Source organism: Lepisosteus platostomus, chromosome 5 (genome assembly GCF_059453375.1).
Source record: "Lepisosteus platostomus isolate fLepPlt1 chromosome 5, fLepPlt1.hap1, whole genome shotgun sequence".
Classification (NCBI taxonomy): domain Eukaryota; kingdom Metazoa; phylum Chordata; class Actinopteri; order Semionotiformes; family Lepisosteidae; genus Lepisosteus; species Lepisosteus platostomus.
The window spans coordinates 42,596,089-42,612,155 of NC_142615.1; the positions used below are offsets into that span (position 1 = coordinate 42,596,089).

Consider the following 16,067-nt stretch of genomic DNA (forward strand, 5'->3'; position numbering starts at 1 on the left):
AATTTGTCATTTGTAGTGACATTTATGAGTCTTCATGTGTCTGAAACTGTCCAGTTTGTATTTTCGTTTCACAAATCCAGTAAACTTGAATAAGACAAGGCACACTGCACATCTGCGGAACATCACGTCCGAGTTTACAGTAACACCAGAGATTGAAAGCGAAGTAGTTTTTTATTAAAGTTCAAGGAAACCTGAATATGTTTGCTAGAAGTATTTCAGAATCACAGTGAAATGTAGTAGGATTGCTGCACAGATCTGCAGTCTGCAATTAGAATACGGTTTGTGCGTTGTATAAAATATACCATTCAAAACTTTTCTAAAACTGCAGAGATACATTTCGGAATGCGTCTTCCTGTAAAAATAAAATATCTATTTTATTTGACGGGCGCTATAAGCAGAGTCTGAAGCCAGCTCCACAGAAGAACTATATTCTTTACTTCTCCTGCCATTGCAATTTGCGCACAGATTTTTTTTTTTCAAAATGTATTAGCCTTGATGGGAAAAAAAACTAAACTGTCTGTGCGGTGGCCAAGTGGTAAGGCATCGGTTTCGTAAACTGAAGAGCGCGGGTTCAAACCCTCTCCGTGCCTGGTTTGCGTGCCACGATATACCTTTATCTAAATCGTCAATTGTCTTGCAATGTAGAAATCTCTGTAATAATAAGAAAAGAAAAGTAGTTAATAATCCTTTGACAAAGTAACGGGCATCCTCCACTGCTTGTCAGGATGGCTGAGTGGTCTTAGGTGCCAGCCTCAAGAACTCAATCGTGTGTAGTGACAGTTGTTATTTACAACCCGGATTTCTATGGAAGCCCGTTTCCGCCAGGGAGTAAAAAAAAAACCGCTATGGTATCTCAGAATTGCGACTTAGCAACTCAGAATTCCGACTTTATATCTCACATTTGCTACTTCGAAATAGCCCATATTTCAATGTCTGTCCTTTTGTTATTGTAACGGATTCGGGTTCTAGGGCTTGTGCCCTCTTGAGTTTAGCTCAAGATGCAACAGGATTATAAATGAATTCTCCCGCCCTACATTCCAAGATATGGAATCTTATTTTTCTTGAAGTTTCTGATGTTGGTCGTTATTGGAAATTGCCCGGTGATATCGACTCAGGTAGTCAGTTGTTACGTGCTGTAATTCGATACATGCAAAGCACTTGTATTCCCTCAAATTATTAATTATTAAGGTCAATAATGTACTAAACAGTACATGCCACTTTTTCTCTAGATGATGTTCACGATGGAACAGTGAGAAAGGCGTGCCTAGATGTGCTTGAACCAACACCTTACTATCATTTTAGTACCGACCTGCCTGCACTGACCAATGGTACCACAGAGACTCCAACGGGTCGGTTTTACCCAGTTTTTGGGTAAAAAATAATCTGCACTTTTAAGCAAGCATTTTATTTCAAATTGTGAAATTTTTGTGTAAGTTTTTCCCGAAAAATGTTGTTTCAGAAAGAAACTGAGTTGACGATAATAGCCCTGTTAGTAGAATATCGAACTTTTCATCTCAGCTAGTTCTTCTGTGGAACAGGCTTCAGAACTCTACGTACAACGCCTTTAATATCATTTTATTTTTACAGCAGCCGCATCTGGAAAGTTTTTTTTTACTTTTTATTTGAACAACAAAATAGATTCAATATAAACAAGAGCACTTATAACATCAGTAGAATCGTCAGGAGTACATAAAATAATATAATTATACTTTCTGAAAACGATTAAACTAGGTAAATGAAGATAAGGTCCGCGCAGCTTTAATGTTCTTATATTTCAAAAGAGTCTGTAATTAACCCTTTTCGTCTTTTTTGAACTATTCAAACTTAGGACTCGTACCAGACCATTTCACTCTACGTACAGTATATCTCATTTCGTAACGAAAATGTATTTCCTGTCTTAGAAATGCTCTGGGCGGTATGTCTTACACAACGCACCTAAAGTATTCTAATCGTGGACTGCAGATCTGTGATATTGCCGAATTCGAGGGATCCAGCAATCGTACTGGATTTGACTGGGATTCTGAAATGTCTCTTACAAAGGTATTTGTGTCTGCTTGAACTTTTAATAAAAAAGTGATCTGAGACTTCCTAGCTTCCAGTCTATAATCTCACTGTAACTAAACTAGGATGTGATGTTTCGCAGATGTGCAGTGTGCCTTTACGCTTGGCATGTTCAAGACTATTCGTTGCGTGAGCTCCTCACTGCATGTCCTGTACTGTATTGTGATTTCGTCTTATCTACGAGGAGTACAGCGACTAGAACGCCTTGAAATTTTTTTCGGTATATAAAAGAAAACGCTAAAGCACATACAAAGTAACTAACATTTCCTATATGTAGGTTTTCTGACTATGTCTCTACTTTCCTTAAATTCATTAGTGACAGGCGATTTCTTTCCGATATTTGTTCTGGCGCGGTTATTGATCCCATACTAAAGATTACTTTTATAAAGAAAATGTCACCTGCAAACTGGTATCGGGAAAGTTTTATAATATTACTTTTTATTTAAAAAAAGTAAATTTATCATAACCTATATGATTTCTTACCAGCGTGGAGCTCGAATTCACAACCCCGAGATTAAGTGTTTGGTACTAGTTGCGCCACAGAAAATTGAAATCTCTTATTTATATTAAATACTGTGGCTCCTGTCCTTTTCTTCTCGTCAGAGAAGAGGTCGGTCTGGTCTCCAGTTTACCAACGATAAGCTCAGGTAGTGCTCCTTTGTAAAGCAGTGTTGGTTCACATTGCTTATGTGGGGCAACACATCAACTCGATGACCGCTCGCTGTACACGCATGCCCCCCCTTCACTGAAATAACATAGACGAAGGAAGCTCTCTTGTCTTGGGCTGCTGTCACCCGGATTCAAAGCGCGGGTATTGCGGTCACAGCACAAAGTACTGACCACTATACCATCGCGGCGAGCTGGGACAGACTATCCTTAATTTTATTCAAACTCACAGTGCCTTTAATCTGAAGGATTCATATACCGTGCTCATGAGAAAGTCACAAACCTGTCATCTACACACTGTTCCCAGATACAGTACTTATAATGAAGTATATATTTTATTTCTTTCTACTCGTTGATAAGAAAAAAGTGAAATTATGTAATTAGGGATATGTCTTTTTTTCATGGGGAAAACTAGCCCGAGCAAATGTAAAGTTTAGAGTAGCGCTCAATAAAAATGATCAGAACCCAAAAGCGCTTCTTATGCGGATCAGTATATTCCGATACCACTGGTTCTGCAGAAGAAATAAGAAAAGCCGAACTCAAAGCACTGCGGTGCCATTATGGGTACTCTGTCTGCTGCTGACTTAAGATCTACTCACACCGTGTTGCCATTAAGGCTACCTAGTTAAAAAAAAAAAACTTATCGTCACCTTTTTGAACGTGATTATTAGACATCCGTTAAATCTCCACCGAGGTTTCTTGAGAGATCGTTCAGCGAGCGAGTAATAAAAAAACTACTTTGCTTCCAACCTCTGCTGTCACTGTAAACTCGGACGTGATGTTCTGCAGATGTGCAGTGTGCCTTTCCTCTTGTCGTATTCAAGAGTACTCACTGTGTGAGCTCCTCGCTGCGTGTTCTGTACTCTACTGTGATTTAATTTAGATGATTACGTGGAGTAGAGTGACAAGATCTACTTGAACATTTTCAGTTTGTGAAATGAAACACTAAATACACTACTGTAAATACAAGTAATGGACATTTAAAATAACCACAGTACAGCTAGAAGAGTGAAAGATAAAAGACTACTTAGAATGACATTCACAATAGACTTAAGAACGGCACAGCCGCCCGAACAGGGACTTGAACCCTGGGCCCTCAAATTAAAAGTCTGATGCTCTACCGACTGAGCTATCCGGGCTCTGAAAAAAAACCGACACTGTCGGGATCCTGGCAAGTCACGTGTCTCTTGTGCCGAAGAGCAGTCATACCTGACCCGTCTGGAATGACCACTGACAGACTTTATCCAGAAGCGACGGCACCACTCCCAGTAGAATGAGTGAGAAATACAGCATGACATGAGTAGTTAAGCGGCTCCTACAATCCATCTTTCCTCACATTACTGATTTTTTTCAATAGCATTTTGACCTTTTTTCACATTCAGATTTTTTTCACATTTAATAAAATCTTTTAATCAACAACATTAAAAAGAAAACAAATGGAACATTTTTTTGGAACAATTATTAAAAAAAAACTTTCAATGCCTTGGTTGTATACGTGTGCACACCCTTTATAAAGGGAGTTGCAACAGTGCTGAAATTTAAAGAGCATTTCTGTAGAGAAAACAGCATTTTTTCTGCCTTGATGTTAAGCTTAGGGAGCCTGTCTTTTAGAAATTCTATTTCTTAACACCTTGCACAGCCTCCCGACAGACTAACGAATATTTTTTGTAGAAATTGGCTCACACACCGGAAGACACTAACGTTTATTTACATTAGAGTATGTAAAACTCAGGCTTTAACAGATGTTCATGATGTTTCACACGGGGTGTTACCTGTTGTAGTGTTTCAAAAGATGTGTTAGCGGACCACAAATTATCTTGAAAAGATTTGGGTTTGTACTGGCGGATTCAAACCCGACTCAATTATTTGGAAGGCGCCTGTACCACCAACGCACTTCCGAGAAGCACCTGCAAATTATCACAATCCTCTCTCTCACCAACAAAGTTATAGAGACACATACGTCCAATGAAAACTAATTTTATTCACTCAAGGCTCCACTTTTTGTTGTGATGTCATTTTAATTGATATTAGCTTTGATAAGGTGTCGTTTTTGCCTCTTAAAGTCTGCTCCTTTCTTCCTGGTATAGAAATAACATGTTCCATCTTTGTTTAAAAACACCACTAAAAGTAAATTATTCAGCTCTAACGCCTGTGTGCATTGACAAGACATCTCAAAAGGACTTATCAAATAAGAACACGATCCTGCCTGTTACCATTCCTGTGGTTGGGGCGTTGTTTCACCCTTTTATGTTCTTCTACAATATTTGCAGACAGGGCTTTATCACTCGAGTTGTACAGAACAAGTGTGCATCGGCCCATGAAAATAATCAGTAGTGCTATTTTTCTATGCATAGTTTAATCAAGAGCACTTAAAAGATGCAAAAAGCTTTCAAATAAAACAGAATTGAAAGACAGTCGAGTAAGGAGGTAGAAAAAAGCACTCCCGCGTCTGGGAATTAACCACCGTCGCACGTGTGACTGGATACAAAAATAATAGATTAATTTGTGCCCAGTCTCTTGAAGCTTCAATGCGATTATTTTTCCTTCCTTATTTCTTCATTCCCATGCATTTACTCTGTAGTAGAGGAAACGCGAAAGTGGGAAACTGCAGGCATTCCTCGTGAGTGGTGGATTGTGATCAGTGAGCATCTGGACAAGTCTGTTCCATTACCTTTTCCATCGGGGATGTAGCTCAGTGGTAGAGCGCATGCTTCGCATGTATGAGGTCCCGGGTTCAATCCCTGGCATCTCCAGGTGCTTTATATTACAGTACTCACATCGCAATCTTCTGTTGAGTGAGAACTCTTTGCTTGTGTTCAGAGAGAGCCAGGTTTACACAATTAAATGCAGGCACACTCGACGTGCTGCAGAGTTGCGCTGCTGTTTTAAATGTACCTCATTTAGTTCTGTTAAATCCTAAATTATTTGAACTAATAATTTAGTTCAAATTCAGGAAATCCTGAGATTGCGTCACACTTGTCATGGCTGTTGCAGAAAACACCTGTTGAATCTCGCCCAGGATTTCATGAGAGATCATTCAGCAAGTGAATCCTCCTTCTAAACTCCGCACTAAACTGAAAGCTTCACGAACTCCTCACTGCGTGTCCTGTACTGTTACAAGTGCTTTCGTGTAGATGTGAAACACTGCCATAAACACACTTTGAACTTTTTCCGTTTGTTAAGGAAAATGCAAAACAGCATGACAAGTATTGAACGTATAAAATATCCATGGCACAACTCGAGAAAGTACTGAAGGATTACACATCGACTTTTGATGATTACAAGAGATCCAAGAAACACAATCGTCCGCAGCTGGGTTTGGATCCTGAACTCTAGAGTTAAAAGAACATAAGCGACGGATATGACCTATAAACTCTCTGAATTGTCTTATAGTTTATGAAATAAAACAATTTCTTAATAAATTCTAACTGTTGATAGACGATTTATTGAATTTTAACAAAATCACAATTACAAACTTTTTCGGTTAAACTGTTATTCACATACTCTAACGTAAATAAACGTTAGTGTCTTCCGGTGTGTGAGCCAATTTCTCCAACAAATATTTGTTAGTCTGTCGGGAGGCTGTGCAAGGTGTCAAGAAATAGAATTTCGAAAAGACAGGCTCCCTAAGCTTAACATCAAGGCTGTTTTCTCTACAGAAATGCTCTTTAAATTTCAGCACTGTTGCAACTCCCTTTATAAAGGGTGTGCACACGTATACAACCAAGGCATTGAAATAGTTTTTTAATTATGGTTCCAAAAAACGTTCCATTTGTTTTCTTTTTAATGTTGTTGATTAAAAGATTTTATTAAATGAGAAAAAAATCTGAATGTGAAAAAAGGTCCAAATGCTATTGAAAAAAATCAGTAATGTGAGGAAAGATGGATTGTGGGAGCCCCTTAACTACCCATGTCATGCTGTATTTCTCACTCATTCTACTGGTAGTGGTGCCGTCGCTTCATGATAAAGTCTGTCAGTGGTCATTCCAGACGGGTCAGGTATGACTGCTCTTCGGAACAAGAGACATGTGACTTGCGAGGATCCCGACAGTGTCGATTTTCTTTCAGAGCCCGGATAGCTCAGTCGGTAGAGCATCAGACTTTTAATCTGAGGGCCCAGGGTTCAAGTCCCTGTTCGGGCGGATGTGCTGTTCTTAAGTCTATTGTGAATGTCATTCTAAATAGTCTTTAATCTTTCACTGTTCTAGCTGTACTGTGGTTATTTTAAATGTCCATTACTTGTATTTACAGTAGTGTATTTAGTGTTTCATTTCACAAACTGAAAGTGTTCAAGTAGATCTTGTCACTCTACTCCACGTAATCATCTAAATTAAATCACAGTAGAGTACAGAACACGCAGTGAGGAGCTCACACAGTGAGTACTCTTGAATACGACAAGAGGAAAGGCACACTGCAACTCTGCAGAACATCACGTCCGAGTTTACAGTGACAGCAGAGGTTGGAAGCGACGTAGTTTTTTAATACTCGCTCGCTGAAAATCTCTCAAGAAACCTCGGTTGAGATTTAACGGGTGTCTAATAATCACGTTCAAAAAGGTGACGATAAGTTTTTTTTTTAACTAGGTAGCCTTAATGGCAACACGGTGTGAGTAGATCTTAAAGCAGCAGCAGACAGAGTACCCGTAATGGCAACACAGTGCTTTGAGTTCGGCTTTTCTTATTTCTTTTGCAGAACCAGTGGAATCGGAATATACTGATCCGCATAAGAAGCGCTTTCGGTTTCTGATCATTTTTATTGAGCGCTGCTCTAAGTACCACAGGCAAGATGACACACTACGATGTCAGTGTTGAGTAGTGTGGTTTAAAAGCTTCTTCACGAACCAGGAAGGAGTAGAAACCTAAAGTTTTCTGATTCGTAATCAGACACGTTATCCATTGTGCCATTGGCGTTTGTATTGCATTCAAAGCCGTTACTATTCATGTGTTTTGTACGTGTGTCTAGTTACAACGTCTTTCATTATGGCTGGTTTAAAATAATGTATCTTTAAAACAGAAAGGGTTTACGAGTCTCCCTGAAATTCACACACAAAGAATAAAAGATATCGCGTTTAAAAAGAATACAGAGATGCCGGCGATAGAAAACGGAGCGTCTTAAGTGCGCGCTGTCACTGAACTAAATTCCTGATCGGTAAGTTTGTCGGCGGCTTTTTAATTGTGTTAGAAAGAGCAAACACCACAGTGTACATTTTAAAGGTCTAAGCAAAACAATCAGACATGAGGATTATTCAGAACAGGAGCCTCTACTTCTTTGTATACTGAGCTTTCGGGTGAACGTCAAAATGAAAGACAAATTCGCAATTTTCACTTTTTGATTAAGGAACAAGAAAACACCATCCTTCAAACTGGATTCAGGCCAGGGAAATAAGAAATACTCGCTGTTTTTTTCTACAGTCTTAAGAGCTAGCAACTGAGCTATCGAGAGGTCGGAAAATAAACGTTTTGTCACACGCGTAGCCCAATGTAGTGTAGTGTTCCTCTTTATTTAAATCCCAGTTCGACATCAAAATACTCACTCCCATAGTCTCGTTTAGTAGAAGAAATGGACCAGGCTTCTACTCTATACACGTCCAGAGTTCTCATAAAACATTTGAAGGATGTCATTGCAGGCGGAAATTGACTCTTTTTCTAGTGGGATCAGGATCACATAAAACCTTTCGTTTGGATTGAGAAGAGGATCATGGTGACACTCAAAACATACTAACCTTTGCTTCTTTCGAGGACGAATGGATTATTGAGCTGCGAACATCGGTTCAAATCAAATCTCTCCATGTTACGGATTTTGGTTTTCTTTTTATCGAAATTGTATTAAAATTCGAGATTCTTTCACAGTTGTATAATACTTTCCCCTGCATCCTCAGATAAAAATTCTAAATACCACAAAGTTACAATATACGGAATAGCATTTATTTTTACATGTTTTTTAAAATTTGCATTTATTTAGAGCTACATTTAGTGCTAGGTAAAGATAACATTGCTAATATTGATGGGATATAAATGTACGATGAATTTATGAGCTAAAAGTTGTACGCAGGTGCCTTTTGCGTACTTTAATCAAAGACAATAAATAACTTTCACTCAGACGTTGATCAGAAGCTCAATAAACGATGAAGCAGAGGCTCCTGTTCCGAATTCCTCCTCACGTCTGATGGTCGTGTTCTGATCAAGATCAATCTAAATTGGTACAAGGGATTTTAACAAATCTGGTCTTTCTGGTCTTTCAGGGACTGCTCTGTCTGCTTTGTAATTCAAAAATAGATACAAATGTCAAGTTTTTTGTAGATAAAGTGTTGTCTGTTTTCAAAAGTTAGGTACTTAATTGACTTTATGATTTGGTTTTGATTTTGAATCATTATATTATTAAGTTTGTGCTTTCTCTGTTTTATCGTATTGTGAACTTATTTTTTAAACAAATGCTTACAAAGGCAAACAGGGCACACAGTACAAGCTACTGTGCACTTTTGGGAGTATACCAGGTTCGATATAAAATCGCAAAAATGTAAAAGGAGAAAATACCCCCAGACTGCGTGTAAAGTCCACCTTGAGGTATGCTTTCAAAATAGCTGCACCAGGCACTTGGACACAGATAAACACAGGGATTTAAAATTCAGGAATATGAATGGTCAATTGCTTACAGTTGGGTTTTTTACGTTTCGTATTTAGCTATTTGTGTATAAATCTTTTAACAATTCATTAAAATGCTAACAATATGTAAAATAAAAACAACAGCACCGTTAAATGCAGGGGAGACGGGTAGTTTTTTTTTACAGATTCCAATCTCTAATGCTGTGTTTGAGAGCTGTGTGTGAGAGCTTACTGTACATACAGTGCCTTGCGAAAGTATTCGGCCCCCTTGAACTTTTCAACCTTTTGCCACATTTCAGGCTTCAAACATAAAGATATAAATTTTTTATTTTATGTGAAGAATCACCAACAAGTGGGACACAATTGTGAAGTGGAACGAAATCTATTGGATTTTTGAAACTTTTTTAACTAATAAAAAAATGAAAAGTGGGGCGTGCAAAATTATTCGGCCCCTTTACTTTCAGTGCAGCAAACTCACTCCAGAAGTTCAGCGAGGATCTCTGAATGATCCAATGTTGTCCTAAATGACTGATGGTGATAAATAGAATCCACCTGTGTGTAATCAAGTCTCTGTATAAATGCACCTGCTCTGTGATAGTCTCAAGGTTCTGTTGAAAGCGCAGAGAGCATCATGAAGACCAAGGAACACACCAGGCAGGTCCGTAATACTGTTGTGGAGAAGTTTAAAGCCGGATTTGGATACAAAAAGATTTCCCAAGCTTCAAACATCCCAAGGAGCACTGTGCAAGCGATCATCTTGAAATGGAAGGAGTATCAGACCACTGCAAATCTACCAAGTCCTGGCTGTCCCTCTAAACTTTCAGCTCAGACAAGGAGAAGACTGATCAGAGATGCAGCCAAGAGGCCCATGATCACTCTGGATGAACTGCAGAGAACTACAGCTGAGGTGGGAGAGTCTGTCCATAGGACAACAATCAGTCTTACACTGCACAAATCTGGCCTTTATGGAAGAGTGGCAAGAAGAAAGCCATTTCTCAAAGATATCCATAAAAAGTCTCGTCTAAAGTTTGCCACAAGCCACCTGGGAGACACCCCAAACATGTGGAAGAAGGTGCTCTGGTCAGATGAAACCAAAATCGAACTTTTTGGCCACAATGCAAAACGATATGTTTGGCGTAAAAGCAACACAGCTCATCACCCTCAACACACCATCCCCACTGTCAAACATGGTGGTGGCAGCATCATGGTTTGGGCCTGCTTTTCTTCAGCAGGGACAGGGAAGATGGTTAAAATTGAGGGGAAGATGGATGCAGCCAAATACAGGACCATTCTGGATGAAAACCTGTTGGAGTCTGCAAAAGACCTGAAACTGGGAGGGAGATTTATCTTCCAACAAGACAATGATCCCAAACATACAGCAAAATCTACAAAGGAATGGTTCACAAATAAACGTATCCAGGTGTTTGAATGGCCAAGTCAAAGTCCAGACCTGAATCCAATCGAGAATCTGTGGAAAGAGCTGAAAACTGCTGTTCACAAACGCTCTCCATCCAACCTCACTGAGCTCGAGCTGTTTTGCAAGGAAGAATGGGCAAGAATTTCAGTCTCTCGATGTGCAAAACTGATAGAGACATACCCCAAGCGACTTGCAGCTGTAATCGCAGCAAAAGGTGGCTCTACAAAGTATTAACGCAAGGGGGCCGAATAATTTTGCACGCCCCACTTTTCATTTTTTTATTAGTTAAAAAAGTTTCAAAAATCCAATAGATTTCGTTCCACTTCACAATTGTGTCCAACTTGTTGGTGATTCTTCACATAAAATAAAAAATTTATATCTTTATGTTTGAAGCCTGAAATGTGGCAAAAGGTTGAAAAGTTCAAGGGGGCCGAATACTTTCGCAAGGCACTGTAACTTTCCTTTTCTCACATTTTCTGACAACTATTCCAAAGGGGCACCTGTCACGGACGTCCAAAGGGACTAACCATGGGGAGTAGGAGAGCGGAAAAAGACCCATATGCGTAGAGGCGAGACTGGAAAAAGGCTCATTAGTGCAAAGAGTTCAGGAATGCCGTAAAGAAACCTGTGCCCTCAGGGAGCGGACGTGGGGCGCCCTGGTGCTAGGCGGGTCTCAGGACATCCGAACGTCAATGCTGAGCGAGGACAGAGTGCAAGACCCGGAAATATATAGCCCAAGGGAAAGAGAGGGACAGGAAGGACAGCAGGCTGGAAACTAGGGACAGGACAGAGAAGGAGCGCCCTCTGGCTGCAGAGGGCGTGACAGTACCCCCCCCCCCCTTTCATGTCAGGCATCCTGTCAAGATGTGAGTCGCTCTTGAATCAGAGCGGGGTGACACGGGCTTCTGTTCTGATATGGTTGTACGAGAAGCAGGAGGAATCGCTTCACTCGTATGGAGCATGAGCTGAATCAGGAGTGAGACATTTCGTGTGCTTGTGCATATGTCAACGCCTGATCTACATCGTAAAACTAAAACTAAATTAAAAACTAACATTAAGTTGTCAGAGACATTCATTTATATACAAACAAGAGACAGACTAAGTAATAATTCTTCATTAACTTGTCCTACACTGATCAGACTATTTGAAATGGTCTGATTCAGCCTGTGCAGTTCGTGCTAATTAGAACAACGCCAGTACTGAACCCTCATCACCGAACTGACTACTTAGCACAAGTTCAGCTGCTCGCCAGCTTTGTTACGCACAGTTTTGCATTGCTATTGAGCTCAGAGCAGGAGCTGATCTTCAGACAGTACCGTGTTAAGTAGTCTGCAGCTTCGTGCAAAACAGTTCGACAGTTCATTGCAATTTACCCAATGTGTTTTCTATAGCTTTCAGCTGCAGTTAATTTACATAAAGAAAATCTACTACTGGTTTAAAAGCAACATGAGTCAGACAGGAGTCAAACCTACAATCTTCTGATCCAAAGTCAGATGCATTATACATTACACCACTGGCCCTAACCTTATGGTGCTCAACAGCACCATAGTGACCTCAGTGCCACTACTAGTAATGCATCACCCCCATCCAAAATTTCTAAGTAAAAAACTATACTAAGTAAGACAACTATACTTGTCTGTTTAAAAATATGATATCTTTAAAAAAGACAAAGGGTTTGTGTGTCACGGAAAAGTTTTGATTCATTTCGAATGCAAAGTAAAACCATTTTCTTCCAAGAAATCATAAATTTGTCTCATCCTCCATACTATAATCCTCTCTTGTAGTAGTAAAGCATTTTGAATTCAACCAAACAATATATTAAAGGAACAAGTAATAGGTTTATTTCATGCTGAAAAGAGAAGAGAGAAAACACAATGTTTCAGCTATGAAAACTTCTTCAGGTTTGTTTTCTCTCTTCTCTTTTCAGCATGGATTAAACCTACAATATTTCTTGTTTCTTTGCAGATATGCATGCTGAAGTAGCTATCCACCTGAATATATTAAACGTTTCATCTATACGATTAACATAATGTTCTCCTGAATAACTACTCAAAAGAAGCCACAGCTCAGGTGTTAGAGAGATTTGAAATCAGATCGATGGATTTAGAGTCCAGAATGCGAACCGACAGCTGACACAGGTCTTTTACAGAACCGTTTTGATTTTTTCTACTTTGTCCCCGTGACATCATTGTCCTGCTCACAGCCGAGCCCGACACACGGTACCATCTGGTTTCTGTCGCTGGGCGCTCACCCTGTGGTCCATGTGGGTCCTAATGCCCCAGTATAATGACGGGGACACTAAACTGTAAACAGGTGCCGTCCGTCGGCTGAGAAGTAAAACTGAGGTCCTGACTCTCTCTGGCCTTTAAAAATCCCAGGTCGTCTCTTGAAAGAGTAGGGGTGTAACCCCAGCATCCTGGCCCAATTTTCCAATGGTCCTTACCAGTAATGGCCTCCTAATAATCCCCATCTATGAACTGGCTTCATTACTCTGCTCTCCTCCCCACTGATTGTTGATGTGTGGTGAGCATTTTGGCACAGTATGGCTGCCGTTGCATCATCCAGGTGGGGCTGCACATTGGTGGCGGTAGTGGGATTCCCCATTACCTGTAAAGCGCTTTGAGTGGAGTGTCCAGAAAAGCGCTATATAAGTGTAAGTGATGATAATAATAATTATTATTATTATGTAAATTGCAATAAAAATATAATATTTGTTTCAAAATCGATTCATGTAAAAACTGATAAAGCTAAGGCTTTTTTCAGGGCTATATCTACTTTTTAAAAAAAAGAGAAGTGAAATTTGGAGAAGATGCACCAGCGGTTGCCTTCACATCTCCAGCTTCAGTCTCGCCTGTAGCTGCGAGAAGGTTAAAAGCACACAAGTGATCTGTAGACGATGTTTGGGGAAGAGCTAATTCTGTTTTCAACACAGGGAGTGAGAATGAGCTCAGTCCGGCTCCCAGAAGAATCCATTCTGGTTTGGTTACTGTTAGACTGTGCGTCTGAGGCTCTTTGGATCGCAACGTGAAAAAAAAACAATTGCTCACATCGAGAGGAAGGGAAGATATCATGTTTAAAAAATCAGAACCGAAGATTTGGATCTGGGGCCTCATACTTATCAAATTATTAAAATAACAGTTATTAAAATATTAGATTGTGTTTCTGCAACATTTCGTGCACACTACGCCATTTTTATCTAAAAATAAAACAACAGCCACAACAAGGGCTTTACACGCCGTCTGGGGTATTTTCCCCTTTTAGATTTTTGCCACTTTATATCGAACCTGTTATACTCCCAAAAATGCACAGTAGATTGTACTTAATAAAAATGTACAATTCACCGCTGGTATAAACAGATGTGTGCTGTGTCTGCCTTTGTAAGCATTTGTTTAAAAAATAAGTCCACAATACGATAAAAACACAGAAAGCACAAAGTTGATAATACAACGATACAAAATCAATACCAAATCATAAAGCCAATTAAGTAGCTATCCTTTGAAAACAGAGAACACCTTTATATCTACAAAAAACTTGACATTTGCATTACAAAATGTATTTTTGAATTACAAAGCAGACAGAGTAGTCCTTTAATTCATAGATCAGATCTTGGCCAAAACAAGACAATCAGACAGGAGCTGAATTCGGAACAGGAGCCTCTGCTTCGTCGTTTATTGAGCTTTTGATCAACGACTGAATTAAACAGATTCACTATTTTAACTCTTTGATTAAAATACACAAGAAGCACCTTCCTTCAAGCCAGAGTTGAACCAACAACCTAAGGATTCCCAAGTGTTTTTATTACAGTTCCCCACTCTACCAACTGAGCTATCGAAGGGATATCAGGAGCTGCTCTCTGGCACATACTGCCCAATGTAGTGAAATGTTCCGGATGAGTAAAATCCCAGATCGACATTGTTTCCAACTCGTTTCCTCAGTCTTTTTTACCTTGAATTTAAGCCACAAACCGGGATTCTACTGTATAAACTTCCGTGGATATTAAAACATGTTTGATGGGGCATCAATCATTCCAGGCGGAAATTGACTCCTTTTTTTTTCTTGGGGGAAATGAGGAACAAAACTAAATGTCATTCTGTGTTTCTTAGAAGCATTATCACAGCTAATGCATGTAATGCCTTTAGTATGTGAAGGTGAGAGTTCAGTTATGCCAGGGAGTAAAGAGAACTGAAATTTAGAAAATTCATATTTAAATAGATTGCAAATCTTCAAAGTGTTCTGTCACTGCAAAATTATTACAGGGGTCTACCAACTGCGATACGTGCTTGTTTTGGGACTATTTCCAATACGTGTCGCATTAGTAATTGTGTGTCCTTACTGGTATCTTTTAAACTGTGAGGGACATTCGGTTATATAGTCATAATCTGCTTTTAACGTGTCCTGCATTTTAATTTACTGAACAGATAAATTGAAACGTTCTGATTCAGAGCCCCTGCAGTTCGTGCTAATTAGAACCACAACAATGCTCCCGTGTCCTGAGCACCACACTGAACACACGTTCAGCTGGGCTCTGACTTTGTTCAGCATGACTTCTTCTTGCAGTTGAGCTCAGAGCTAGAGATGATCTCCATATTCTACCGCACTAAGTAGTTCGAAAGTTAGTACACAGTACACACTTTCAGGTTGTTAAAAAATTAAACCAACCAGCACCCTGTCACAGAAAAGTACCCCGGTCTCCCGCGCAACAAGCGTAGGTACTCAACACTGTACTAAAGAGAAGCGCTTATTCGCAGCTGAGCGTGAGCCCTGTTTACAGTCAGCAGACATTTCCTCATTTCCAATGACGTTTTCGCCTTCTCTCAGCTTTTTAAAGACGGTCATAAACGCTCATGAAGTAATTCATGTCAGTTTGAAGTCTGTTTCTGTTGTCTCTTGACGAAGAAAAGCCGTACCTGGGAGACTCCCTTTCTGAAGAAGTTTGCCGTCACCCTGCAAGGGAGAAGAGCTATCAATCACTGAGACAACATTAAACAGGTGAAATGCGAGATGTTGTGATTTTTTTCCCACTTAAGGCTTCTATCGTTTCTACTCTAACGAGAAAAGCTTTTCATCAGAAGTGGGATTTGAACAAACGTCTCCAGGAGAAACTGCTAACTGAATGCAACGCTTTAGACAACGAGCCTTCCTGCCTTTATTTATTTGATACGAAAAAAGTGAAATCAAGTAATGAGGGAAACGTATTTTTTTTCATGGAGGAAACTAGTACGAGCAAATGTAAAGTTTAGAGCAGCACTCAATTAAAACGATCAGAAACCGAAAGCGCTTCTTTTGCGGATCAGTATATTCCGATACCGGTGGTTCTGCAG

The 16,067-nt window shown here is 39.7% G+C and overlaps 1 protein-coding gene and 3 non-coding genes across 4 annotated transcripts in view; 3 read left to right on the top strand and 1 right to left on the bottom strand.

The window, feature by feature from the left end:
• LOC148666772 (scavenger receptor cysteine-rich type 1 protein M130-like) overlaps window positions 1-16,067 on the top strand; it is a 361,406-nt gene that overhangs the window by 112,263 nt on the left and 233,076 nt on the right. The gene's annotated exons all lie outside the window — the stretch shown is intronic.
• On the bottom strand, window positions 3,794-3,866 carry trnak-uuu (transfer RNA lysine (anticodon UUU)). The gene has a single exon. It is a non-coding gene; the product is annotated as a tRNA-Lys (tRNA).
• trnaa-cgc (transfer RNA alanine (anticodon CGC)) lies at window positions 5,409-5,480 on the top strand. The gene has a single exon. It is a non-coding gene; the product is annotated as a tRNA-Ala (tRNA).
• Window positions 6,797-6,869, top strand: trnak-uuu (transfer RNA lysine (anticodon UUU)). Its single transcript has one exon. It is a non-coding gene; the product is annotated as a tRNA-Lys (tRNA).